The 27,086-nt window shown below is 39.1% G+C and overlaps 1 long non-coding RNA gene across 2 annotated transcripts in view; it reads right to left on the reverse strand.

Annotated features, from left to right (window-relative positions):
* LOC144071777 (uncharacterized) overlaps positions 1 to 20,167 on the reverse strand; it is a 161,368-nt gene extending 141,201 nt beyond the window's left edge. For both annotated transcript variants that reach the window (XR_013299729.1, XR_013299728.1), the window contains exons 1-2: positions 19,870 to 20,167; positions 9,479 to 9,532 (exon numbers count right to left, since the gene is read on the reverse strand). This is a non-coding gene — a long non-coding RNA (uncharacterized LOC144071777). The remainder of the gene's footprint in view (positions 1 to 9,478; positions 9,533 to 19,869) is intronic.
* Positions 20,168 to 27,086: the final 6,919 nt, after the last annotated feature.

Raw genomic sequence — 27,086 nt, forward strand, 5'->3', positions numbered from 1 at the left:
AATATATTCCCGATCGCGCCACGACGACGCGGCGAGATCGTAACAAAAAGAAGCTATGGTATTAGCCATATACTGTAATGTGTGCCAGATTAAAGATTCCTGATTTAGAAATTTATTCGAAACAAAGATCCCTGAGGATCTGCTCCAAATTATATTACCTTGATACGACATGCTGATCGTACTACATCTTATTCTTGTCTGTTGCACATTAAATAAGTTGCTTTTACTTAATTTTGCTCATTATTGCATCTAACAGCGTGTATTAATATTGAAGAAATTAAGCTCTATGTTTCAGGAAATGTGTCCACAAGTAGAGATTCCCAGGCAAAAACCCATGTCTCGGATAGGAAGGAATTCACAAGTAAAAAAAAAAAAATCCAAATAATTAAATTGTAGGACTAATTTGTCCAACTCCCGTTTTGACGTCTAAATGCAGGGGAACTTTAGGATAGTGAATAACCTGCGCCCAAGTGGTTAGCACGTAGGCCTCACAGTTCTGGAGTTGAGGGTTCGATCCCAGGTGGGTCCTTACCAATGTTTCCTCTAATTTTTTGTTAGTCTGGGCAGAAAGACAACCTCCCTGAGCACACCGAGTACCAGTGTGAGCAACATCATCATTGTTCGGTATGGGCACACACACCAGTATCACACCTGCCATAAGCAGGTGCATGTCTACTACACAAATGATTTAGTAATAATAAAATGTAATGATTAGTATCTATGAATGGGCGGCCCGACGGATGAATGGTTCGCGTGTCGGCCTCACAACTCTGGGGTCCTGGGTTTAAATCCAGGTCGGTCCACCTGTGTTGAATTTGCATATTCTCCCTGGGCCTGCGTGGGTTTTCTCTGAGAACTCCGTTTTCCTCCCACATCCCAAAAAGATGCCCCTAGGTATGGGTCTGACTGTGCATGGCTGTCCGTCTCCTTGTGCCCTGCGATCTGGGATATGCTCCAGCACCCCCCACGACCCTTGTGAAGATAAACGGTTTAGAAAATGAATGAATGATTTCATCCCTCTAAATTCTAAGTAGGTAAGAATTGGATAAGGGTGAAAAAATATGACCCTATGGGAATATGTACAGCATTTAAGGTATAGTCTCAGGTGTTTTACACGACAGTTTTTCACTGAGAAAAAAATAGAAGAGGTGATTGGGATTGATTTTTTTTGCATGTTTTTTCCCCATATCCCAGACCACAAAACATCACTACAGTTATTCACACACACAAAAAAAACATGTAAATTATGTCATTCTGTAATTATAGTTTAATGCATATAAGAGATTTATATCATGTTTTCACATTTTATTTCATCATGCAGCTGTTGAGAATTTGGAATTACATTTTCCTTCTACATAAATTATTTCTCCACACAAGAGCTTAATAAAATGATTGCGCCTGGTTTATATCAACCAACATCTTAGAATTGGCAGCAACTGGTAAGATTCAGACCGTCACGTGGGGAACATAACAGATTGTTTATTAAACAAAACTTTGTTGTTGTCACATGAATGTTAATTGTCCTTAACAATGAAGTCAGACTGCAAGACTACATTTTTTCTGCCGCCGCCAGAGCCACAACGGTTTAAAATAATTCAACCAAGAAAAAAAAAACATCACTGTTGTCACTCATTCTGTTGAGCAAAGCCCCCACCAAATACTCTGTCCTCACCAGTCCCGCATTTGCCAGTCACACATTTAATTTCTTACAAAACCAGACGAACCTCAAAAGAAAGAATGACTACAAAGATACAACTGGAGGAGGAGCACGAAGGCGAGCGCCTGGTGCCCAGTCCTACACCCAGGGGGCCACAAACCATATTGGTTTTCATTATCTAAAGCAACTATGTGTGGTCCTAAACCTTTAAAATTGTTTTGTTTCATTTACATTGAGGTACAATTCAAAGTTTGAATCTTAAAATCGTTAACTAAAGCTAATTGTGTTCAATTATCTTCACTGGGGGCAGCACGGTGGTTGGGAGTTCTGAAAGTTTTTGTTCGGTTACTCCAGTTTCATCCTACATCCCAAAAACATGCATGATTGAACCCTACAAATTGTCTGCAGGTTTGAGTGTGTGGGTAAATGTTTTTATGTCACATTGTTCCTCTAGGATTGGCTGGTAACCAATTTACCGTGTGTCCCACCTACTTATAATGCCCACAGTAAACTAGAATAGGCTCCAGCACCCCCGCGACCCTCGTGAAGATAAGTGGCACAGAAGATGAAACTAACATAACTAGTTAATATTAAAATATATATTAATCTAACTAAATTAAGTTGGAAAACTAGTTAATTTCAAAAGGTAACTGACTTTGCCTGGGTTATGTTTATTACTCAAAGTTATAATTCATGCAAATAACCAAAGGTTAACCCAGAGTGGCCACTTTGAAGGGGCTTCCACTATGTTTACCAATATCAGCACCTAAATGCAGTTCCCAGGCAGGAGAGTGGAGGTTTTCCAAATATCACATAAATGAGGTTCAGAAGTGGGCTGATTTGAATAAAGCATGTTTGTCAAGGACTTTGTCAAATGAGAACCCAAATGGGCTGCAACACTGTCTGCAATCCATGAGTACTAACTCTATCTTTGTAGTAATCATCGTCTATCTGTCAACATCAGAGTTCGCTTAGATAACTATGGAATGACTGGAGCTTCCAGATGAACTATCCCAATCCAAATTCCATCTTTAGAAGAGAAAAACAGATCAAGCTGGTCTTTTAAAGAGCTTAAAATAAAACAATGATGGAAGGAAGTACTGTCTTTGTACCACCAATAATGATTGAATAATGAATGACTCGATCAACTACATTCTGACCTCAGCAACCAGGATTATCTCTTCTAGTCCTTGATTTATATTTCTCTCTAAAATGCCCAATCTCTCATTTGGGGCTTTCTCCTCCACCCCACGCCTTCATACCTTTCCTTTTGCTCTCATATGTCAACAACAACTCTTGAGTAGTTTAACACACCCCAGTCAAGGTCAAGAAACACCCAGTGCACACTGGTGACCTTCAAAGCAGCTGCAAATGTGAGTTTAGTATATGACTGCAAAACAGTTAGGGTCCAAGCACTGGCAGGCTCATCCTAGCTTAATAAGGCAAGAAAAAAGACTTTTTTAATATGTTGTACTATTAACAGTATGTATATGAACTCATGAAAGGTAAACAATGATGTAACTCAATAAAAGATGGTAGTCAAAGCAAACATTCACTATTAATTTAGAAGATGTCTGTCATCATCAAAACTGTCTTGATGTCCTCAGTGTTATGAATAATTGTGATTTTAGACATACATAAATGACATCATATCGACAAGAAACTCAAGTACTGAGCATATTATGAAGGTGTGGCAATCGCCCACATTTCCCAAGCTGTGAATCAGCGAAGAATGAGAGTTCAGCAAGTTCAAACAGAAATAAAGACAGAGGTATTAAAAGGAAGAACTACAGGAGTCTTTATCCTGAAAAATGCAAACACAATCATGTACCTTTTAACACCTCCTGACAATAAAATGCAAAGGTGTATTTACTTGCGAGAAAAGTTGATACATGCTCCACATAAATCATTTGGAATTACATGAGGTGAAAGGACAATGTGGGTTAAACAATACGGGCCCCTTTCCATGAATGAAAGAGTAAATGAAAGGGAAATCCTGTGTATCATTCACGGTCTTTATGCACATCGTTTATCTTGACTGACTGAACCTAAATCTAAGTCCTGTCTGTCTACCTCTTTAGCCAATTATTTTTTTAAAAAAATAAACAGCCTACCTTAACAGATTCCTAGGCAAGTCCCTAGTTTGAACTCCTAGTTCTCTGTGCTGCCAAACATTCCTGCCAATACAAGCTTTAATCCTGCCAACACAAGCCCCAAAAAAACCCTTGAGGGAGAAGTTGGAATGTTGGAACGTGTGACAATGGACTAACAGTGGGACAACTGGACAAGCTGCGATTCCAAAATCAATATTAAATTGATATTTATGGGCCAAACACAATGCATTAGAATTGAACAGTGCGCTGGTGACTGTAAAATAATGACAGCAGACGATCCCAGGTGTCCCCATCCACATGAAAAATAGTTTCTTGTAATATATGTGGGGAAGTGAAAATGGATATCCTAAGGAGCTGATCATTTCCACTTTTAATGGAGTGCATTCTGTGCGCACATTTTATGTTTCGAAATTATTGTTCCAAATATGGATCTGAGGCGGCCCAGCGGAAGACTGGTTAGTGCGTCATCCTCACATTTCTGGGGTACTGGGTTCGAATCAAGGTCGCTCCACCTGTGTGGAGTTTGCATGTTCTCCCTAGCCTGCGTGGGTTTTCTCCGGGTACTTCGGTCCCCTCCCATATTCCAAAGACATGCATGGCAGGCTGGTTGGACACTCTAAATTGCCTCTAGGTATGGGTGTGACCGTGAATGGTTGTTTGTCTCCCCGTGCAATGCGATTGGCCAATTCAGGGTGTCCCCCGCCTCGTGCTCGAAGTCAGCTAGGATAGGCTCCAGCACTCCCCGCAACCTTTGTTGGGATAAGTGGTTCAGAGTAATTGAATGAACGAATTTGGATCTGTAAATTGGCATTTTAAAAAAGTACAATGAAAACTGAACAATGTCCTCATCATGATTGCTGCGAATTTTTCATGAGGGCCGTAACGATTGCTCCGATGTAAAATTTTGCAAGAAAGGAAGATATTTACAGACCAACTGAATAAAATATCCCATCTATTAAATTTTGCAAATTGAAAATGCTTTACCTTTAGGCACTTGTCAATCAGTGACCTTCAAATCATTAACATTCCTGGTAGTGTACCCAAATTTTTCAGGAACGAGGAGTGATATATGTATCATACTTTCAAAATACAACCTGTTAAGACATTTTTCTTTCGATCCTTATTGTTTATATGACATTTATTCATTCATTAACCGTACCGCTTCTCCTCGCAAGGATTGCGCGGAGTGCTGGAGCCAACTATGGGCACTAGGCAGTGTTTATATAACAGTGGTTGTTTGAGATGATGATGATAAACTGATAGGGTTTAATAGAACCAAGACTGTCATTTTCCAATACTTTTTTTCTGCACATGGATTTAAACATCAGATTTAGAAAAATGGCCAACTAACAAGAGCAAGTTGAACGGATGTTTATACAGAACTACACTTAAATTGTGTTATTTCTCAGACACTGCATGTATTCAGATGTTCAATGTTGTCTCTGTTAAGAGTGTTTATGCAGTCATTTAATCAATGAGTGTGTGTGCTGATTGTCCACCCTCTTGTGGACAAATACTGTATATAATGCGGTGTCCTTTCCTTGCAATGAATAAATAATTGCTATCTCTGAATCTAAATTATCTGTAGGTTTAGTTTTCCTTCTACATGAGCACTTAAGTCACCTGGCAGAGGCTAGCTTCCCTATGACCTTGCACGATAAACGCACAAATGATTAGCCTAGTGTCAAAGCCAAAAAGCACAAAGAGAAGCGTAAAACCAGACGTATGCAGCCGTTAAAGTAAAGTTATACTGTTCAGTGAGACTTTAAACATTTGCAGAAATGTTTGGGTTTTGATACACCATAAAATCGAATTGCGCCTACCATCCTGATGCTACTCACTGCTTAAAGCCGCCATACTCAAATATGTATTTTTCAGGACTTCTTGGAAAGACAAGAAAGTGTGCAAATTATGTGGATTTACAGTGGAAATAGCAGCAGAGAGGGATACAATTTCAAGCTTTATCAAATTTGGACAGCCTTCAAACAGTGTAATATAGACATCTGGACACAAAGGTATTTTTCAGAAGGAAACAGCTATTGAATTTGGGCACAGCAATGGCTCACCATGGAGCAGTGATGCTAACTAAGTCTAGTTTTTTTTTTCTTCTTCCATGGATATTGTGTACTCTGATTTTAATTCATATGAAATGGCTGATTAATAATTTGCAGTCCTAATCAAGCAAAGAGGTCACCCAAGTTAAACATAAAGCAAGACTGGCACAACATGAAGCCTGAAGTTCTGTATGCCAATAGTTTAATTCCCACAGAAAGCTAATGGTTGTTTCCAACTTTTAATACAAGGCCCGACAAGTCACTAACAATTATAATGGCACCTGTCAGGCCAGATTTAGATGTCATTCGTCACATCAACGGGCAAATTAGTGCAATCTCGATACCAACGTCTACGAATAATTGTCTTGCTCTGCGTGCGAATGAACAATGTGGATTAATGAAATGTTTTAGTTATACGGCATTTTATTTTTTAAAGAGCCCTCCCAAAATCTAAGTCTGTCTCATACTCAAGATTAGGAAAGATCGGAGTACATCTACTACATGCATCATTATGCATCGACAACACCTCAAGATCTTGGCTGTTTTGGCAGATTCCTGGGAGGCTATACATTATTACAAAATGATACTTGCATATCATGCATAATATAAACCATCTGCAAATTCAGAGCAAGTTCCCTGTGGTTTTGCTATTGTTCCTCCTACACACCAAGTTATCAGCTGTGTTGTGGACATTATTGTTGGCCTGAGAAACTATGTATGTTCCCTTCACCCTCAAGAGCAAAGCACTAAAACTTCATGTCAGTTTTATTACGTTGTCCCCATCCACCTCAAATTTAAGAACCGTATTTGTGATATCTATTAACAGCATGTGCTTGTGGGGTGTATTTGCTCATTCACCCATTCAGTCATTATATCATATTCAACCTTTCATATCTCCTAAACACATTGCATAAGCCATACTCATCCACAGTTAGGTCAATAAAAACTCAACCTCACCTAGATTGTATGTCACCGTGCACGCTCCACTGGGATATAACACTATTAATCTAATCCTTAGGTTTTGGAAAACACATTGAAGTAAAAGAACATTTTCAAGAGTAATAACCTTGGCAATGAAATTCAGTTTGAATCTGTCAAACTATGCATATCAAATGAATCATCACACTACTCTATACAGCTACTGTGGTTTATCTCATCTGTGCTATTCCACAGAGAGAAGGCATCAAACTACAGAGAGCAAAGATGAAGATTTACTCAGTTATCTTAATATATAAAGTTGCTGCTGAAATTTGTTCAGTACATAATACAAATGTTATTTAGCCACATTGACCAGGCTCAGACAGAGACATACTGTACTAGGTTTCTCTACTGTTTCCAGCATAAACCTCAGTAAGGCCTCAATTTAGCATGGCTTGGGATGATGTCTGGAAAAAAATTATGCCAGCACACATTATCATATTAATTACCACTACCACTGTGTATTCGTGCTCACGAGTTTGGAAAAACAGATCACAAAATAAAGGGCCACAAAAATGAGCGTGATGCCTAACCAGAGGAATTTGTTTTCGCAGAATTCTTTTTTAAATTGTAAAACCGTACCGCATTTTGCAATCAAGGCAGAATAAAAAATAATAATAACAACAAAAAAACAGACATTAGTTTGGAAACCATTAGTTGATGTGATGTATTAAAAAGACTGATAAAAGCAGACACCAAAAAAAAAAGAATGCTGCAGTATAATCTCTGATCAAGCAAAAAAGAAGCTATTGGGAGGGGGTATCACAATTGTGACATGTCTATTAAACAAAGTTGCTGCTGTTGCTGTAATATGCTGTGTAAATTATAGTGTCTATCCCATCCACCACTGACTGAACCGAACATATCTCTTGTAGTAAGAAGAGCTGTTATTGTTAAGGCCTCAAAATCTTTGGGTGGTCCTTGTTGAGCTGTACACGTGTATGATGGGTGTCAAGGAGACGAGATGCAGCAGGCACATGCAAATACAGACCTAATACGGTTTGATAAATCCTTGCTCTGTGAACGCCTGCAACTTCCTTTAAGTGCTGACCTAAAGGCTGTGGAGCATGCTTATCCACACTTACAGTATATACACAACTCGCATCTCTGGAATGATCCCTCCCCAACTTCACTGGTTTCATGCACCGAGAAGCCTTAGTGGCTTCTCTTTACGCCCGCTTTTGTGCCAGGTGTATGTCAGTAAACACATGCAAACACATGCAAGAGCACAGTCTATCAGTCATAGACATTAATTTAAACTCTGGTCAATACTGGTGCCCAGTCCTACACCCAGGAGGCCACAAACCATATTGGACACCAGCACACATTTTTCGATGTATGGGTAGCATGAAGGCCTGAAGAGGTACAAATATTGAAACATTGTGAATTGTGAGAGTGCAGAAACGTCGCGACAAAAGCAGCAAGTCATATCTCTGTCCTGACTCCCAAGTCAAGTAAGTGTGTATCTAGCCATTTGTTGTCCCACTTAAGCTTATTAAGGTTGACACAGTAAGCTTGATCATATTCCACTTAACTTTTGAAATGTATGAATCCAGACTATCTTGTGAAACCCTGCAAAAGCAAAGAACACACAAACTGCACACAAGAAGCTGTAAAGCAGATGAACTAACCATTTGTTCATCATGCTGCCTGACCATTATTTAATTAAACACAATATTTCAGATTTAGATTTGTGATATTTATGTATTATTTTTATTTCTGTGTCCCTGGCAAAGTGTTTTGTTGATAAATTATAGATCATGGGGGAATGGATGTCTGTCCTTTGACACCAGCTGCTTCAAGAATTTGAGGAAACTCACAGCTCATAAATAATAGAACCTATTCTAGTAGTGGGAAATTGAAACATACTCTACTTTACTCAACATTCACTTAAAAACACACTAGCATTATTACATTTTGACAGAATCTGTAGTTCATAATATAATACAGACAATTATTTGGGGATATTCTTTACCTGGCTCAAAATTGCCCAAAAAAAGATGGGTAAATGTAAACAGTATGTAACCATTCCAACTCATGAAGATAGAATTGCTGTATAGACCAGGTTGAAATTTTGAACAATTACCGAACATACTTTTCCTTCTAATACAAAACACACTTTTGCCTTGTCTTCTTTCTACATGTTTTTTCCGGATAAATCCGAAGACTGGTTAATGTATCCAGTGTGTCAACAAGTGTTATCAATTATTCACAGCTGGGCAGAGGTATGCCTTGTAAAATCTGGTATATGTCATTTTTATGATTTAGCAATATACACCATTCATAGATGTTGAATTAAAATGTTCTTTTCACAATGAACATCTACATAAAAAAACATGAAAAACATTTCTTTGGAATAAATCCTGAACGATTTTTTTTACCAAATAGAAGTGCCTTATAGATGCCCTACCACTGCCCCCTTGTGGTAAAACATTGACTCACTGCAAGATGGGAGTCCTGGCATCTCCCATAACAAACAACTACAAATATAGCATACTATATATTACGGTGAATTGATAAAGACGCCTGCTACAAATCCTAAAAAAAATGTATCAGGACTTTAAATGCATTTAAATCTTCTCGTCTTTAATTCTTTAATTGCAGGCATTTGTTGTCTTAATTGGGGATGAAAACAGAAACAGTCTTTTAGGCAACATTTAATACATTGCACTTACCCTGCCACTTGTGTATGGATATACAACTGCACTTGGGTTTTTGGTATCACATTCCTATCAGAGATAAGACAAAAAGAATGTCATGTAAGATATACAATTGCAACAGTCCCCCTGCATCAGGAAAAATAAATAAATTATTAGCTGAATAAAGTGATAACATGTTATATGCATAACAAGTAAACAATGTCACAACCATGTAATACTACAGCATCCATGTGTTTGGCATGTACTGTATATTTCTATTGGCGTTTATGTACTCATGGGCAAACATATCCCAATTGTGATTCGGATTAAAACTCCAGACATGCTGTATTTATCCACAATTTCAACATAATAAACATTGTATGAGCATGCAAGAGGCTTGGGTTTCTTCCGGGTACAACGGTTTCCTCCCACATTCCAAAAACATGCATGGTAGGCTGACTGGACACTCTAAATTGCCCCTAGGTATGGGTGAGTGTGCATGGTTGTCCGTTTCCTTGTGCCCTGCGATCGGCTGGCCACCGATTCAGGGTGTTCCCCGCCTCTGTCAGCTGGTTTAGGCTCCAGCACCCCCAAATCCTAATGAGGATAAAGCGGTTCAGAAAATGAATAAATGTAAAGAAAGAAAAAGGACATCAAATGAAGTCAGTTATATTCAACTGTCTCCGAGTTGTTAGTTTCCCTTTTGAGGGTTCATTATTATTTTATGGAGCCTGAGTTTGAAAAATGCATGGGTAAACAAGGCAAAATATTTTGTGTCTATGAGGGTGAAACTTCTTACAAGCTTTTTTGAACCATACTGAATTCATAGTCAATAGTCCTGTTTGATAAGACCTTTGATATGAACAAGCAGTTTGAAAAAGAAAGAAAAAGCATAATTTTAGCTACAAAATAAAAATAGACTAAATAATGTTGGCATTTTATTAAGTTACACTTGTTTAAAGCTAGATATTTTATTTGTAAAGGATGTAAACAGTCCACAGTGTTAAATGGTCACGGAAAAGTGTTGCATGTCGTAATAGCACAGACCATTCCACCGGATGACAACCTCTCAGAAAAAGTATCACCAGATCTCACTTTTCTAGCATTGATTGCTGCAAGAGGAAATTCCCTCTGTGGCCTACCTTTGGAACCCCCAAAAATATATGCATTAAGCCTTCAGGATGACATGGTGCACAAAGCTGGCAGAATAGAAGTACGATACATATGGAAAACATTGAAGGCAATTACAGTACAGTAGTTGAGACACTTAAAAGAGGCTCTGTAATATGTACACAGGAAAGCCACAACATGCTTCTAGGTCTAAGAGAAGATGACGTCGCATGAGTTCTAGCAAACATTGGTTAGCATAAGCTATTAGTTTCAGAGCACAATTAGCTTGAAAGGCAATCAAAATTGCTGATTATTACCAGATGGAAAACGAACAATGATTAGACAGAGATCTGCAATATGCTGCAGATGATGGTAGTTTTTTATTTGTAATTAATTAAGAGTGTGTTCAACCTTTGGTTGACATGATTACTACATTGATTTCTTCCTTTATTTAACAGTGGTGTGCTTATGAATGTAAACAGGAACTTTTGTTTCTTTGACGAGAAACAAGTTTACGATATGGAATTAAATTATATTGTTTCAGCATGCCTGATGACACCTACCTCATATACATGCACACAAAATAAAACACTAGATTTTGGGGGGTAATGACAGAGACCTAGAATTATAGCACCACCAGGTCATTATGTTTTTGTTTTTTTACCAAATGTTCTAACTTGTCAGATCACATCAGATTCATCTCTAAACTGAATTGAATTCCCACAACAATCAAGGCGACAACACATGTTTTTGCACAGAATTGAGACTTGTGGATGTGGAAGGAAACCAGAGTACCCAGAGAAAACCCAAGCAAACTCCACACAGGCAGGTCCGGACATGGTATCGAACCCTCGATCCTGAAGACTACTATCCTTAAGATTGGATGTTTGCAGGGTGAATGGTCTAAACATTTATAATCTACGCTATACAAAATCTGATATAACCAAGTATGGCTATGTAAGCTAGAAAAATAGTAACAGCCAAAACAAAGATGTGCCAATAGTCTGAATTATGAGGGAAAACTGCATAACAAAGGAAAGTAGTAATTATGGTTGTGCAATTTCACCTCTCTGTCACATAGCAGAGAGCAGGCTGTCAACAAATAAAAAGAAAATGAATACTTGATTTATGTTCTAAAAGGGAAATAGGCTTTTGGAAAGAACAACCTTCCCATATCTAGAAGAAGGATGTCACAAATCAAAGTGTGTTACCTTAAGTTAATCTCCTTTGCAGCCTCGCTCCTCTACTGTTATATAAATTTTGAGATCTACTCTTTCGGCGTCACTCCTGGCTTCCCATCAAACTTAGGGCAGCGAGCCACAAAGATGAGACCAATATCTTGGCACAGGGTCATCTGCTGTTTGATCATTCTACAAGACCTTTCAGTAGTAATGGTGGCAATGTGACTGTTTTTGTGTTCATGGACACTCACAGCTGTTTTCCTCATTCCATATTTTTGCTTCTGAGATAGATGATTTGGGCAAAAGTACACTCCACCTGGGATAGAAGCTATGATCAAATCCCTGCTATTATATACAATCAGAAGACATCCTGTGTCTACAAATGATTACGCAAAAGGCTTAACCAGACTCGCCAAAACACAACTCCATCAAAAACCTCCACATCGCCAATAATCTGCGTTATCTCATGAAAAGTCAAGCATATACAATACATTATTATCTGGAAAATAGAAGGGTGCCATTTGTTTTGTGTGTAAAAAAATGGATGTTTACAAACGGCAAGTGGAAGCATCTGGACCATTCATCCAAGAGAGACAATCATGTTTCATCATCATCATGATCATCACGAAGAAGGCCTGAGGAGATAGCTGTCGAAATCTGCAGCCCACCCTCCAATCGCCTTTACGCTATTCTTACACGGGATTCTTTGCCCGCCCATCCATAAATACTCCGGCTCTTCACCATCTAAAGCTATTATAGCCTAGGCTCCTAAATCCATTTCAAACCCATAGACATGGACTGTTTTTTCTTCCATACCGCGTATCCTCGTAAGCGTTGCGGGAGTTGGCGTAGCCTATCTCATCTGACTTAGGCCCAAAGACAGAGTAGTACACCCAAGACTGGTCGCCAGTCAATCGTAGTGAAGAACACCGGGAGACAAACAATCATCGCTACTCACAATCATACCGCCACCAACGGGAATTGAGCCCACGCCTGCCTACACCGAAGTCAGGCGATTGAACCCCCCCCTCAGGAAACTCAGAGTATATTCCATCTTTTACAAATACAGTGGTACCTCGAGATACGAGCTTAATTTTTTCCGGGACTGAGCTCGTATGTCGATTTTCTGATAACTCCCATTGAAATGAACTAAAACAAATTAATTCATTCCAACCCTCTGGAAAAAACACCAAAAACAGGATATTGGATTGGATTTTTTTTTATTTGTTCTAATTCGCCATCTATTAACAAAGTAACACATAACTAGCGGTTTAATATTACTAAGATGTGTTTAATAGTACTAAAATTATACGGAGGGGGAGAGAGGGGGGGGGCTTTTTGCACGGCAACACGCTTGTTTCATAACAAACAAATTTAAATGAAGTTGGATTACGATGCAGACACACTCAAAAATAAGTTTAATCTAACCTTACATTAAACTTAATTCTAAATTTGTATTAAAGTTTGATACCTTTCTTCTCTCGGGTTGGCTGTATTTGCCCCGCCTCCACCCTGACTTTCACTATCGATGGGCTGTTTGCTTTTTGTATTCCCGTCAAAATATTCCAAAAATGATGCAAACAAATGTCCTCACAATAGGATAACGCACGACCACTTGCCAACTAGTAGTATATATATATATTTTGTATTAGGGATCACCTCGCCATTCGCAATGACTAACAGGAAAAAAAACAAAAATGCAACGCTCCGCCCAGTGCTCGCAGAGACATTACAAAGAGGGAGTTGCGACCAGAGAGACAGTGCCCATCTTGATCTTATGAGCACCATCTCGCGTCCGCTGTCTGCTCGTATATCAAAATTCGTCTTGTATCTCAAGATAAATATTTGCCTGATATTTTACTCGTATCTCGAATTGCTCGTATGTCGGGCCACTCGTATGTCGAGGTACCAATGTATATATCCCAATTATAAATGCTGCATTAATGCTATTCTCTATAAAAGGTGAGGTTTGTGTCATTTCCTGGAGTAGGAAGGATATGGTTTAATAAATGTCTAGACAAGGCTGAAAAAGAACTTTTAACACTAATCCATAGTTCAATAGCTTTCTCTTACTGACCACACTTTAGAACAATACTGAAAATGACAATAGACTTGTTTCTAAGTAAAGCTCTCCTGCAATTTCTGTCACAATCCATGTACTCAGCAGGCACATGACATTAGTAAGGCCACACACTGAAGCAGAGAGCAGCTGCCCGTGGTGCATTTTGAATAGTTCAACAATAATATAGATTTTGCAGCCATGAGTGGTAATGTCATATGGAGACTTAAACTTTGTGGTGATAGGCGGTTTTCAGACTATAATAATCCGTCATGGCAAAGGCAGTAAACTGGCCAATTTCCCATCATGGGCGGAAAACTCTCTCTGCCTGCCACCCCCTATACACTCAGAGAGCCCACCCCTAATGTACAAACAAGAAAATATCTTAGTTATTAATGTGCATATGTGTAAATATAAATAATGTCATGGCTCTCTTGAGTTTCCAGTTATTTCTACAACTCTGATTTTTCTCTGATAGTGATTGGAACAGATACGTCTTTGTCACAAAACATTCATGAAGTTTGGTTCTTTTATGACTTTATTATGGGTGAACAGAAAAAAAGTGATCAAATCTGCTGGGTCAAAAATATACATACAGCAGCGCTAATATTTGGTAACATGTCCCTTGGCCATTTTCACTTCAATTAGGCGCTTTTGGTAGCCATCCACAAGCTTCTGGCAAGCTACAGGTTGAATTTTTGACCACTCCTCTTGACAGAATTGGTGCAGTTCAGTTAAATTTGATGGCTTTCTGACATGTACTTGTTTCTTCAGCATTGTCCACAAGTTCTCAATGGGGTTTAAGTCAGCCATGTGTATATGCAGGTGTTCATAATGCCACCAATTGTCTGCTCACACACAAACAGTGAGGGTACAGGGAGGTTTGTGCTTTAAAGAAACTCCCAAAAGCTAAAATATTTCATACTGAAAAATCGGGGGGTACATGCTACCCACTAGGGATAGTGCTGTAAAAGCTCTGTATTTCTTGGGCACTGTCTGATTATAAAAAGTTTAAGAGTACATTACAAAAGAAAGTTTTCTGCCCATTGATCATGTGACCAAGTAGAGTTAAACCAGATGATGAAGAATTACCCTTCCATAGAAGACTTCCTAGAGTATTTCATCATAATTCACTTTTAACAAACAATTCAAGTGTAATATGTTCACGAGAATAAACAACACAGCTATATAACGGAGCCATAAAACCATCTGGCTGATTTCACTCAGGCTCCATGTGAGTTCACTCAGTGCAAGCTAGGAGTTTTGTTCTAATCCTTCTTGTTTATGTCTGATTTCTCCCAGGGCCTTTTCAGGACGACTGCCAGCCATACTCACTTCATCATGGAGCTCAGCAGTGACAACGTCCACTGTGGGTGTCTCCTAACCTTGTCTCATCCTCTTTGGTTGCGTGGAGCTTTGGCTCGGCCAATGGACAGCTGGACACAAAATCTTCGCCTCAATCACAAGGGTTAATTCCTGCAGAGTTGAGTCATGCTTGCAGGATGCACCCATGAAAATAAGATTTTCTTTTCCTGTCAAGTGTAAAGTAATTAGTTTTCTTCCCCATCCTCTCCTTTGTTCTTATGTTATGATGTATCCTACACTATTATCTTCGGGCAAAAGGCAGACTACACCCTAGACTGGTCGCCAGTCAGTCGTAGGGGACACAGAGAGACAGACAACCACTCACACTGCCACCAAGTGGGAATCAAACACAGACTGCCCGCACCAAAGTCTGGCGGAAGAACCACTGCACCGTCGGGTGGCAAAATGAAAATTAAAAGAGCTCAATTCATCGATTGTACTATTTTTTAATATAAATATTTGAAACATAATATGTCGCAACTTTATTATTATGTCGCAAACAATAAAGTTCTCTTATAGTCAGCCCTCTTGTATGGCTTTAATGTTGGGTAGCTTTGGTCAAATTGGAGGGGAAAAAGACATTTATTTCTATTGGATTGGGACACTATTAGCAGAATAAAATTGTATTTTTATTTTTATTTTTTAAATCAGATGACTCTGACTTGACTGACATGCAAAAATATGCAATAGGGAAATCCTAGTCTGGATTACACCCCAAAAACAGATATACAGAAGCCATTTTGCTATTCTGGCTTTGCACAGTATTGCTTTTGTGCTCACTCTTTGGAAACGTGACCAAGGCTGATTAGTTCAAATATATGATCTTTTTTTTCCTCTCCACTAATTACCACAGTATTAGTTTTTAGGACAAATTCATTTGGAGTTTTACCTTACTTAAAAAAAACAACAACATAAAAAATAGACTGGTTTCAGTTTTTATTCATCTTAAAAATATCATGATAAAAGGGATAAACGGCATTCATAATATTGGAGACTACAAAATTATAATAGTCGGATGTGGTAAACAGAGCACAACCAGGTAATCATCAACCATCATTAAATTATACACAATGGTTTGTAGTCAAAGAGCAAAATTAAGATGCCCTTCTCTATACTATACGTTTCATCTATTCAAAGCTAATCTTACTTGATTCTTATGCAACTTCATCTTTACCATTGATGTCTCCTACAGACTCATCTCTCAGCATCTACACTACAGTTTCACAAACTTTTAATGAGACTAGGCTACCCGAGTAGGGTCTATGTCTTATGCAAGCTCTTAAGTAGATCGCTCTTGATCTTCCCTGAATGTGAACTGTCATGAGAAATAATAATCTGCGCAGTTGAAATGTGTCCAGCTTCTCCAGCCAAAGACCGAACAAGGCCTTTCTGTTTTATGCTCTCTGGTGACTCTGGTGGCAGAATGTCTTGTACAAACTGGGCTTGGCCTCAGATGCTGTGCTCGTAACACAAGGACACAACCCCACAATCAGACAAGGAGGTTCAGCAGTGTGCTTCATTGGAGATGAGTTCATTTTATGAAGTCCCATAAATAGTCAACAAACAATAAATCTTGCATGTATCTACTCGTGCACACTCACAACAACATAAATCAGTACGAAAGACTTGCCTTGACGCATTCATACGGTGATAGCGGTGAATCCCGATTGGTTGAATATAAACCAAGATGGTGGGATGCAGTGTCAAACTGGGGAGATTAACAACCAGAAAAGCCACAGAGTCTCAGTTATTCAAAGTTTGGTGTGATTGGGACCAGAGGAAAATACAATTTTAGATCACCCATTTATAACTTTATTGCATGCCACATCTGGCAGAACCATATTTTTAGTGGCAACAAAAATAAGAACAGTTAAATCAAGCACAGCCTTAATTCAGAGCTCTTCAACTTGTGCTCAGGAAAAGTCAAAGTGGCTTTTCTTTCTTCACACGAGCACAACAAAGCTTTCCGGCATTAACAAACAAGCAGTCGTTCTCCCATGGAATTAAACGTGGACTCACTCCAAACTAGATGATCTTGCTCAGTCCCTAACGTATCTGAAAACAAAAAGGTCAGTCTAGCTTACTCAAGCTCAGTGTGTGAACAAAATTGCTTTGTCAATGATATAGTCACTTCTGCTTCTGACGAGGAGTAAGCGGTAAGGTGGAACAAAGTGTGTGTCGAGTTACGTTTGCGCTGATGCATCCATAATCTTACGGATCTGGAATTTTCAGTGAAACGCGACTTGACATTTCATTTGCCGGGGAACATTCCTCAATACTAAGGAGGTAGAAATAACTTTGGCGAAAAGGCGCAGCACCAGATACTGTGTCTCAAGCATTTACTACCAGGTCAGTACAACAACAGAAAATAAGTTGCAAATGAAGCCTGCCATTCATTATTATTCAACAAACACATCAAATCTTAACAGGAATCAAGTATGCGCAGTCTCTTGGCAAATTAGATTGTATCAAGTTTCTTGCAGCTCCTATTCAACTGAATATGTTCTCCCTCTAACACAGTTAAACTCAGCATAATATAATAGTCCAAAAGGAATACAAAATAAAGAAACACAACCTATGCTAGCAAATTACCACAAATATATGAGGTGAAGCTATACATTTATAGCTGAACTACAAAATGTAATTTTGTGTGGGAATTCTTTCTTGGCAGTTGAAAGAAAATTGTGATTTTCAGGCCACTTCCTGTTGATTTTGGGGCATTTCCAGGTCACTTGTGGTACTTTGGGGAAACTCAGGGTCACATCCTGTAGATATTTCAGCCAAAAATAATAGCAAATAGAGATATTTTCTGTGGTCTAGACTATTTTGTGGAAAAAAATTCATTCATTCATTTGCTGAACAGTTTATCCTCACAAGGGCTGCAGGGGGTGCTGGAGCCAATCCCAGCTAACTGCAGGCACCAGGCAGGGGACACCCTGAATCGGTGGCCAGCCAATTGCAGGGCACAGGGAGACGGACAACCATTCACGCTCAGACTCATACCTAGGGGCAATTTAGAGCATTCAACCAGCCTACATGCAAACTCCACACAATGAGAACCGACCTGGAATCGAACCATCGACCCCAGAACTGTGAGGCTGGCGTGCTAACCACTCAGTGGCCAGGCCGCCGAGATTTATATAGTTAAAGAAAATTGAATATAATTGACAGTGAGTCCATAATACAATGACCTTCAGCCTTAACACACTGAGTGTCATGTGTGCAGGCAAAGCCGTTGAAGCAAGAGTGTCAAGTGACTAAATATTTCATTTTATATAGTTGTAAGTAGAGCTTTGGAGCAATGTAATTGCAAAATGATTGTTGTTGTCTCCCCACGCATTGCGAACACACACGAGCTTCCCCGGAACTTTCCCACTCTTAGGATGGCCAACCAGTGCAAAGATTTGAAATGCATTCATTTTCTGTACCGCTTAATGCTACATTGGTCACGGGGGTGCTGGAGCATATCCCAGCTAACTGTGGGCAGTAGGCTGGGGACACCGTAAATCCAATGAAGCCAATTGCAGTGGACAAGAAGATGAACAACCAGTCCCACACACACCCACACCTGGGGACAATTTAGAGTGTTCAACCAGCCTACTACGAATGTTTTTGGATGTGGTAGGAAACCAGTGTCCGCGGACAAAAGCCACACAGGCACGGAGAAAACATGCAAACTCCACACAAGAATGTCGGAACCCAACGGCCATTGAACCCACGATCTCAAAACTGTGAGGCAGACATGCTACTCAGTGTTCCACCATTTCACCAATATAATACTTTTTCATTTTCTGGACCGCTTCATCCTCACTAGGGTTGCAGGAGTGCTGGAGCCTATTGAGGACACCCTGAATTGGTGGGCAACCAATCACGGGGTACAAGGAGACAGACAACCATAAACGCTCACACTCATAGCTAGCGGCAATTTAGAATCTTCAACTAGCACACCATGAATGTATTTGGCAATGGTAGAGGAAACTGGAGCACCCATAAAAACCCACACAAGCCTGGGGAGAACATCAGAACCCACCTGGGATTGAAAATCTTTGAAGTGTGAGGTTGACACACTAGCCACTTGAACAAAAAGCCATATTAAAATATTAAATATTAAAATTGCATCTCTTTAGCAAAATAATGACAACTGAGATTTTGATGGAAGGCAGAAAAAGACCAACTAAAATAGCTTGGAAAAAAGACTGTGCACTTTCAATGCAACTTTTAATGCAAATCTGGTAAACTGACATGCATGTTTAAAAAAAACCTCTTTAGTGTAGCTTTAAGATAGCCTAACTTTCCAAATTTCAGCCTTTTTTTCAGTTTTGATAATTGATTGTCATCATTGTGCAAGTGTAGCATTTTTCAAGGCTTGTTCACTTCAGGTACTTAAATAAAGAGAGGCATGAGCTCCATTGGGGAAGGAAACTGCAACAACAACACAGAGTGAACTTGGCTTGGCTGTACAGAAAGGTTTCAAAAGAAAGTTAAACAACTGCAAGGAGGCAGACATAGAGCATCTGTGAGCTTGTTACGCACTACGTCATCACGTCTCAAGTTCATCCTTCTCTGCAGCAGCGTCTGATACGCACGCACACACGCACGCATGCAAACACACACACACACACACACACATTTTGTTAACAAAACAAACAGCCACGGCGTCTTTAGCTCTCTTACTGTTCGTTTCTTCTTCTTTTATTTTTATTTTTACTTACGTTGAAGGATAAAATTAAAGATGCAGCTGTGGCGAAGCCCGAAGTTCTGTACTGCCAGCTTGAACGGTGTGTTTCTGATTGCGTTTGTACCCCTCCTCTCTAACACATCTGGTCCCTAAAACACGAGGACCTCCCTCTCACTTCTCTACTCCACTCCAAGAAATTCCCTTCAGATGAAAATATCAGTCGTATTTCGAAAGTTTCACATAAACACCAACGAGGCGTCAAAGTGTTCCTTCCTGTCTTGTGGTCCCCAGGTGATATCAATCGGAAGTAGGATTGCTAAACTCCTTTCAAACAACACGTGATCCACTGAGATGGGATGCCGCATAACAGCTGCGCTCTTTATGGGGAATATGTGATTAACACAGGGTAACACTGCATGGGCTTAAATTCAAATAAAATGACATTTAACAGAGTTACCTTGGCTCTAGTAGTCTTTGTTAGTGTAAAATAGAATGATTTTTCAAATGTTTTTATTTATTTACTTATTTATTTGTGCATTTATTTTAGTTTATTCGTTTATTTTAGTTTATTTGTTTGTTTGTTTATTCAATGTTAGTTCATTCGTTTATTAATTTATTCATACTTTCATGTAATCATGTATTTATTTATTGTATTCATTTATTTATTGATTGTTTGTTTGTTTATTCAATGTGCGTTCATTCGTTTAGTCATCTATCCATGCTTTCATGTAATCATGTATTTATTTATTTATTTTATCATTTATTCATTGATTGTTTGTTTGTTTGTTTTGTTTATTCGTTTATTTATTTATTGTTTGTTTATTTTGTTTATTCATTCATTCAAATTCCTCGTGCCCTGCGATTGGCTGGCCGCTGATTCAGGGTGTCCCCCCCCCCCCTGGTGCCTATAGGTAGCTGGCTAGCCTTGTGAGAATAAAAACCTGGCTTGAAGTAATTGTAGGGTGTCCCATAAGTCATACATAGGAAACTTAATACAGCCCATACGTACATACATGCTTTTAACATGATTTTCTTTTATTGATAATGGGAACAAATAGTGCTAAGCATGTTCCAAAAACAAACAAAAAAGTTCTCATCCTTGCTAGATAGTACGTCAGTGGTTAGATCATTCCAGGTGGATGGATTGGTCGGCATGGTTGTATGGAAGACGGACCTTATGTTTTTTTGTTTTTTTTAATCTCTGGAAACATTTAAAGGCTGTGGTGTATCAGGTGAAGATACAAAAAAATGAATCATCTTAAGGAATGTATCACAAACACCATTAGAAACATAAATCCAGATGTTGGTAATATTCTTCAGCAGTGGAGGGCATTGAATTGTGTTCTCTACAAAATGACAGTCATATAGTGCATATTATATGCATTAAAATGGTTTATGTGAAGAAGTGTTTCTATTTCCTATGTATGAGAATTATTATCCTGGCACGCCTGATTGATTTTTCCATATAGGCACTATGAATATACTATTACATCTACCAATGTGGGATGGATCCAATTAAGACATTTTTCATGAGAGGGACGTTAAAAAATATATACGTAAGACTGCTGATTTGATGATGGCTATTCTCGTTACACTTGTTGAAAAATAATTTCCCGTGGAAGAAAAAAAACTATAATGACTCTTTGGTCCTCCTTGGTTTAGTGAGGATATTAAGATTATTTTAGACCAAACATGGGAAATTGACCTGATCTTATTTGCGAGATTAGATAGTTATTTCTTACCAATGTCTAGCCCTCCCACTTCTTTTCCCTAAATGGTTTGGGATCAGAAGGCGACAATCCACATTAAGCCAAAGTATGACGTATTGATTCGCGGAAGAGGAAAATAATTGTTCCCTTTAAAACTAAGCTTTTTGTGACATTCTTTGCTCTCCCTTTTTAACAACAAGGATATGAAAATTCCAGGCTCTAAAAGAGCTTTGAAGATGGTGGAAGTGCAAGCAACAGTAGTGTGGAGAGAATTGTTACATGTCAGACTGGTTTAACGAAAATTAAAGTAAAACTACAACATCCATTGTTGCATGCGGCATAAATAAATGGGGAAATAAATAGGGGAGGCTTTATTGAATTGAATTGAATGCCTGTATTGTCATTATACAAGTATAATGAAGTAATAAAAATGTGGTTGTCATGAATAAAGTGAGAGAAACATAAAAAAAAGAAGCGAGAACATTTAGATGGAGTTGGCGTGAATGGGATCAGAACATGGTGGCGATGACTTAATGATAATGGAGGATGATTACACTGTTAAGGAAGCTTGTATTTCTGCAAAGCCACGAGGAACGTCAAAGAAGAAATGGAAAAATAGTGTACATCAGGATTTATTACATGGTATTGTAAAAGTTGTGTATTCAAAAAGCTGAATTCCTACAGCATAAAGTGATGAATTATCCACAAGTGACAATATTGCACTTTGTGCTAATGCAGTTATAATTATCTAAGAGCTAGTGATGAAAGTAAATGTGGGAGTATACTTTGCTTTAATCTGTTCAAGAGTGAAAGATATTGGAAATAATTAACACTACTACCATGTACATAGGCTGGTAAACATTTAAAATAAAGGCAAATGGGGCAGTCTTTACACACCATAACTTTCACCTTTGCTAAATTCCCCAATTGCAATTTTGTAAGATAGGCCCCTAGACATGTTATTTCAAGGTTGAAATATAAATTTCCTGCATTTTTCCTGTTAGTTGTTGCCCCTATCAACACTTGTTTAATCGTGCTTGTACACCTGAAGCCAAAAGTTGATCTTTCAGTTGTACAGCAGCTGAAATGAGAGTCAAGGGTTCTTAAATAATATCTTAGGGTCAAGACAGAACATGATGAAAAAACTAAATTCAGTAGTCATTCTTTACATTTCTGACAGCCATTAAGTGTCTTCTTGTCCCATGGTCCTTTTGAGAAAGGAATCTAAATCAAATTTCACTTCCCACTGGAATGTTGCCGCGTTCAATCCTCTGAGCAGTAAAATGTGGTAGTTGAAAATAACATAGAAAATAACACAGTACTACTGACACAAGTTGAACCAACAGTGGAATTTACACAATTTTGACCCTTAACATCATTAGAATGGTATTGTTTACAGGTTGCAACAAAAATATACTGTAAAACAAGAATCTGTCATGCTAAAGACACCAAGATTTACTGTTGTTTAATAAATAAATATAGCAATACAAACAGAATCTCGACATTTTGCAACCACAGAGCACAGACAGAACAGAGATGTCTACGTTTACATGTCTTGCTCTTACTGCTTTGAATTATAGGATTCTATGAGGAGGTCCAACTTAAACACTTGTAGCCTGGTGTAATCTTGGTCCCCACATAAATCACGCCAATCCTTGCTCTGTCAGCGGTTTATTATTGTTGTGTCCAGTCATCTTTACGAATCCCAAGACAATTATTTCGTCAGAGGGTCTGATGGCAGGTGAGCAGAGACTGTGGTGTGCTGCTTATGCATATACTAAATCAAACCACAGCTGAGAAGAAAAATACATACACACACAGTATGAACAACCCTACTGGGGCTAAACAGGTTACTTAAAAGTCATAAATAAGGGAGGTGGTCCCCCTATGCTGTTCCAAGCATCTTTGTAAACATGGGGGAATTATTCAGCATTCATGCAGAAGAACATTTGTGGGGTAATTGTTGTTGGACAAAAGGTTGTTAAAGTCATCCCAAGCGCGTTTAACGAGAGTTCGTCAGAGCGCTCGTGTTCTATAGCCCAAGAGTTTTTCCCCCATACTGAACTGGTTGCGTACAAGCATTAAAATAAAGACTGAGCTATTAAATGTTGTGCAAGATCTCATTTATTTGTTGTTGTTTTTTTAACAAAGATTTTTGTTACCAAACTGTTCAGCAAGTGTGAGTATATTTTTGGCTCCCGCCTTGGCACCTGTATGTTATGGTTTACAGCAGTTCAATAAAAGCTAAGTCTTCTTTCACCTTTTTGGAATTTGATGGTGGTTCTTCTAATCCTCACTAAACTGCAGCTTTCAGTACCCCTCAATTTGGAGTCATTAGAGGGGGTGGCAGGAAAAAAAAAGGAGAGGGAGCATTATATCATTGACACAATACAATGAAGTTGAGGAACTGCTGACCTCAATGTAGATTAGATTAGATTAACCTTTATTCATCCCGTATTCGGAAAATTCAGTTTGTAGCAGTAGCAAGCACAGACACAGGAAAAGACAATGTAGACCTAGATAAAACTGGAACTACACACAGGAAGACCAAGTTTTGAGAACTCCTCGATTCACCGACACACATTCCTCTGAAGGAGCAGTCTCGGGATTCTGAAGCAGGGTCTACTGCATGGGTGGGCAAACTATTCCACAAAGGGCCGCAGTGGGTATAGGTTTTCATTCCAACCCATAAAGAGGCCACTTTTTCACCAATCAGGTGTCCTGCAAGTGCAATCAGTGGATTGCAGTCAGGTGCTTCTTTGTATTCCACAGAATTCTCATTGGTTAAAGTGCCTTTGCTGGATCGGTTGCAACAAAAACCTGCACCCACAGCGGCCCTCGAGGACCGGTTTGCCCACCCCTGGTCTATCGTCTCTCGGATGAGATCATCTTAGAATTCTTTTAGGCTCTGGATGATGTGGGGCTGTCTTGATCGACACGTCCCTGCATTGTAGACAGCAGGGACAGTCACTGTAGTTTGGAAAATGCCTCTTTTAAAGAAAAGGGAGGATGTGTTCCACTGGAAGGGTTCACGAAGGAGGTAAATACCCTTGTTCATGTGTGAGGATTGAAGAGGGCAGCAGATGGCTAGCTGGATCAGTACAACGTCTGCCAAAATGCATATGCTGCATCAATCTGTAATAGTGAATAAAGAGCTAAGCTACAAGGTGACACAATTTAACAGTCGGTCTATGTTATCAAACTCACCTATGGTCACAAGGTGTGGGTCGCAACCAAAAAAACAAGATTGTGGATGTAAGCATCTGAAATGTTTTCTCTGTTGAGGTGTCCATGATCTGTCTTAGGAGTAGTGGGAGAAGCCCAGCCATCCAAGATGGACTCAAAAATAAAACTGTGAGAGGTACCAGATGAGGTGGCGTGTGGATCTCGTCAGGATACCTCCTGCACGCCTCGTTGGTGAGGTGTTCGTGACCTGTGCCATTAGGAGGAGTCTTGGAGGATGATCTGACTGAGCACACGTTGGGGGACTTGACTCTTTTAGCTGTCCTGAACTTCAGCATCAGCACCGGAAATTAAAACAGAGGTGGCTTTGGAAAAGAAAATCCTTCCCAGCGAAAACTCCTGCCCAGCAAACTGACCCTAATTAAGCAAGGGGGGAAAAAATCAGATGGATGAAAGACACTACTCAAGATTAGCAAACCTTATAGTATGTGTACAACCTATATCTTACACATGTTCTGTGTTCTCACAAATGACCGAAATGACCAGGCCATTAAGGCTTCATTCTTGCCAATAAATTGAAAAGATTTTGGAGGGAAACAATCTACCATACGCAAATAGCAGAACATTTTTCTTAGTTTATCTAACTGTCAGGCAGTCAGGACACTCCTTCCTAATCATTGCTTTTCTCTGTCTGTGCTTTGTTTCTGCTTCCAGCAGGTTATCTTAGAGTCAGTCTGAGAGAGGCCCCGTTGCTAAGAGAACCATGGCAACACCTGGATGGAACCCAGAATTGTAAAAGTGAAGCGAAAAACCTGTACCGAGTGGAACATACAGAGATCGCTGGGAGGCATTTAAAATGAGCAATGTCAGGATTGTTTTTATTGGGATCAACCTAGCGCTTCATCCCTTTCAAACTTTTTACAAATATAGCCAGAGTTTAAAGCAGAGGTCTCCAAACGGGTCCTCGAGGGCCGCTGTGAGTGCAGGTTTTTGTTCCAACCGATCCAACACAAACAGTTTAACCATTGAGGTTTCTGCTGAAAAAAGAAGCACCTGACTGCAATCCACTGATTGCACTTCTAGGATACCAGATTGATGGAAAGGTTTCCTCTTACAGGTTGGAATGAAAACCTTTCTGGAATAGTTTGGGGACCACTGGTTTAAAGGAATAGCTGGGGTGGAAAGAACTGTGTTGCAGAGAAGCATGTGAGCGAGGGAAGTGGATGGGATGAGGTGGCCGTGAAAAGAGGAAATTGCGCCATCAGAGGGATGCCCCAGCCACCTCTATACATTTTTGGCACCCCACTCACCATTCACATGGAGTGGCGTCAGATATAAATTTATTTACAAAAGCATAGTAAGTCAGACATGTTGGCAAAAGACAGCACACAGCTCAAATAAGTGTTTCAAAGGCAGTACTCTATGTATGCACATGTTCCGTGTTATACAAATGACGTGCCATAAAACAATTGAGCGTAAAAGAGACATCTAATTGAAATGACCTGAGAATGAAGGTAATGTTCACGTCTTGCAGTGTAATTAATCAGTTTTCTAAACAGTCACCGTTCTTCCAAACTGACCTGATGTTTGTGGAAAGAACTATGGATACGCTATGGATATTCAGGTATTTTTAAAGAAGAAAATTGTACAGTAAGCGAAAAAGCCAAAGAAGAACCTGAAGAGGCTCAGCAACAAGAATCCGATGGGGAATAAGAACAAAGCAAGGAGTCACGTGACGTAGCACTCAGTAAAAGCGGGTGTTAGGCCTCTTCCTGGATCAAATTATGCATGTGTGGCCTTATATTAAAACTGATGAGTAGTGTAGATAATGTAATCTGGAGAAATTTATGTTTAAAGTGTTCCCATAAAAAAAGCTTCATCTAGAGGTGCCCCTGTAGTAAGGTCAAAGACAGTACTAATAGACTGAGAAATAAGAGGATGCAGTCAAGAGTTAGGAGTTGAATGTTATTTTATCAAGTTTTTTTTGTCGTCTGCTCTTTCCTCCATTCCAAAATACACAATGACATCACACCAAGCATGGGAAACTTCCCCAAAGATAGAAATTTCTTTCTCTTCTTGTTGCCTGTAGAGATGACTATATTTTGAGAATCATACACTATTTATCCAACCTGTAATACCGAAAGAACTGTTCAGAAACATGTTAGATTGGATAACAATTGATGTTGCTGTGACAAATAATTACCTAAAAATGCAATTATATCTATTGAAAATGTGTATTTTGAACCTTTTCTATGTTTTGTTAATGTTGTTACAAGTTTGGAAACATATGGGAGTTATTTAGTAAACCTCAGTTTATGGAAATGAATGAAAGTTAGAACAAAGCAAAATCAAACCACGC

The sequence above is a fragment of the Stigmatopora argus genome, chromosome 3, assembly GCF_051989625.1.
Source record: "Stigmatopora argus isolate UIUO_Sarg chromosome 3, RoL_Sarg_1.0, whole genome shotgun sequence".
Taxonomy (NCBI): domain Eukaryota; kingdom Metazoa; phylum Chordata; class Actinopteri; order Syngnathiformes; family Syngnathidae; genus Stigmatopora; species Stigmatopora argus.